Source organism: Malus domestica, chromosome 01 (genome assembly GCF_042453785.1).
Source record: "Malus domestica chromosome 01, GDT2T_hap1".
Taxonomy (NCBI): Eukaryota; Viridiplantae; Streptophyta; class Magnoliopsida; order Rosales; family Rosaceae; genus Malus; species Malus domestica.
In genome coordinates, this window is record NC_091661.1 from 8,994,219 (window position 1) to 8,997,367 (window position 3,149).

The window sequence follows — 3,149 nt, forward strand, 5'->3', positions numbered from 1 at the left end:
CAAGGGATTAGCAAGACTAAGTAAATTGCAGCAAACAAAATAAGTTAAAACGAGATTAAGGTGAATTCAAGGGTGAAGAACTAATTAAAGGGTCCTTCTGCACACATAAACATGTGCAACATAAATCGATTTCCAGTATTGTTTCTTTAAACCATGAATGACAATGCCCCAAATTAATCGTGAATGAACTAATTAACTCTTAGATTTCCCTAAATTCATTTAATTAAATGGACAACGCATCGCAACCAAATTATTCTTCTCAAGTTCCCTATATGAATAGCATGATAGAGATACATTCAAAGATCATTAAATTCCATGGAAGTCATAAACATTGACAAGACTATCATAACTATGAACTGCATGAAACTCCAGCCAATAATCTACTTAACACGATTGTGACTAGCAATCTTCACTACTTTTAATTATAAGTTCCTAATGATTAGGTGAAAGTCCCTTATAATTTAGCATCATATTCACGTATGCAAACTAAGTATGCATCCTTAATCAACACACAAGAATAAATTCTCAATCAAACAGATAAGTAAATCACATTCATGTTTTACGAAACAAAAACTGAAAGTAATCAATTCATATTAAACATATGTCCATGGCTTTGAATTCACCTCTAACAAAGAAAAACTTAGTTACACATGTTCATAGCAATTGAAAAGCAAACTGAAATAAACATTGAAACTAAAACGAGGGAAGAAAGAACTCTTAGAACTCCAATGGTTGCAGGTGGCTTGCACACAAGGTCCTTGCTCTAATGGAAGGCACAGCAAGGACTCCTTCTTCTCCAAAGTTGCAGCAAAGGTTGTATAATGGTGTCGATTGCGGCTAAGAGGGTTTTAGAATTATATGCGGGTGGTGAATGAAATTTGGCCGAAAATATGTATATATAGGCATGGTAAACCCTAGGGAGAATCAGACTAGGGTTAGAAATCAGCATAAATAGAGAATTGGGGCCCTAGGGTGCGGCACAAAGGTTTAAATCCACCAGGAAAAAGGTTTGGCCCAATTAATTTCTGAAAAGGATTTGCATAACCCAAATCCACAAGGAAAAAGGCTAATTAAATCAGAATCCATAAGGAATAGGGTGAGAAGAGGTGCGGCAAGAATTGGAGGGAAAGGGAGTTGAGTGCAAGGCAAGGCAAAAGCTTTCAAGAAGGGAATAGGCGCCACTTTTGTAGGGTTTCTAGAAACAATGTGTTTTGTGGCAGAAATTAAGACTTCTAGAAGGGAATGCTTCTAGAAATAGCTTCTAGAAATAGATATTTAGGTCCCGTTGCAGCTAGATTTAAGGTGTGATGAGATTAGGATAGGATAAGATAAGCTAAGGTTAGTTTGGATAAGATAAGGTTGGATAAGGTTTTGGATAATGTTCCTTCTTTTGAGCTAATTCCTTATCTTCTTTGTCTTGAATTTAATTTCATCTCCTTATCAGATTCCTAGCCTTTTAAACTTCAAAAACGTCCATCCATCTTGCTCCATATGTAAGCTATCCATTCTTGGCCCAAAACTCCTCCAAAATGCTCCAAATTGCACTTTCTTGCCAACTTTGTCATTAGGACCTACAAACACACAAAATTAGCATAAAACACTAAAATAACCACAAATTAACTGTGAAAGCGCAAGAAAACAAGCTAACTAAGTCGTATAAATATGCTCCTATCACATGGAACTTTATGTGTTACAGCTAGGACTGTGTTCAGTTTGAAACAGTTTGGTTTTTTGCCAAAACCGAAACCGAATCGAAATTTTGGTTCGATTCAATTCTTTTTTCGATTTTTTTCAGTTCAATTTTTTTAGATTTTGGTTTTTCAGTCCGGTTCGGTTTTTTCCATGAATATTTTTCTTTTATTTGGAACAAATCTGCAATAACACTGCACCGATTGAGCACTGAAGATGCAGAAATAAAAGAAAGGTGCTTCTGCCTCAAATGAATACAAACTGGGTCGATTCGCAATGATACAGCCACACCAATCCCTCCATGAAAACCTGCTCCCAACAAATCATCAAACAATATCATAAAGAAATATCCTTTAAGAACCAAAACTTGAAAACATATCTGCAATACGAACCCACAAATAACTAACAAACCCATAACACAAAATCGATCAAATCTGCAATACGAACCAAAGCAACCCATAAATTTACACCAAAAATTCAATCTCCCTCTCTGGAATTTACCTTAAAAAAAACCCATAAGAGACTAGGGATCTTAGCCTGGAGTGAGAAGATCGAGAAACGGAGAGACGACGAGAGTGAGCTGTCGAGATGAAGGGAAGGCTGGCTACGGGTTATGGAGAAGAGTGGAGAAATTGGAGGCAGGGATGTGGAGGGAGTCTAGAGGCACGGGACGAGAGAGAGAGAAGAGGGGAATGAAAAATATAAAGTGTAGCTGCTATTGCTAGTGGCTAGGGTTTTGTTGATTTCTAATTCCACAAAAGACTATAGATTTCAATATTTATAAATACTTTAGTGGTACAGTCATAACAAAATAAAACATGTTGCCAAGTTGGGTTAAGAGAAGCTTTTTAAGCTGGAGTGTAGGGGTTCGAACCCTCATGCCAACACAATTTCGGGGAATTTTTATGATTTTTATAATTAAAATATTATAAAAAATAATTATATACATATATCGATTCAGTTCAGTTTTTGGACCTCAAAAATCGAAACCAAACTAACCAAATTCGGTTTGGTTTTGTTTGGTTTTTTCAATTCAATTTTTGTCGTCTCGGTTCGATTTTCGGTCCAGCTTTTTTCCGTTTGTAGTTTTTCAAACCCATTCCTAGTTTCAACATGACGACCACTCACAATGCAGGTATAAGGCCTTAAAGGTTGAACTTAGAGGTACAAAGGACTTAGATGTACCCTGGTTAATGATTAGTTATTTATATGACAAACATTCAACTATAATAGAGTGCTCAACAAAGTAAGATATGTTGCAGTCATATTTAGAATAGGAATGTGATTGTGTAAATCCTAGAGAATATGGGAAAGTATCTTATATTCCTATTAGGATTAGATTACCTATTAAATATTGTAATCCTAAAGAGAAAGGTTTTACCCTTCCTACTACTATAAATAAAGGCACAATGGGGTGAATCAAACACACCTCACATTTAAATCAATCTCTCTTCTCTCTC

General features: G+C 35.8%; 1 long non-coding RNA gene across 2 annotated transcripts; it reads right to left on the reverse strand.

Moving 5' to 3' along the window:
* Nucleotides 1-522: 522 nt before the first annotated feature.
* Nucleotides 523-2,405, reverse strand: LOC139195825 (uncharacterized). Of its 2 annotated transcripts, XR_011580859.1 has the most exons (3): nt 2,191-2,405; nt 1,890-1,998; nt 523-1,571 (listed from the first exon to the last, which is right to left on the reverse strand). It is a non-coding gene; the product is annotated as an uncharacterized lncRNA (long non-coding RNA). The 2 variants fall into 2 exon arrangements; XR_011580858.1 differs by having other exon boundaries at nt 523-1,998.
* Between the last annotated feature and the right edge of the window lie 744 nt (nt 2,406-3,149).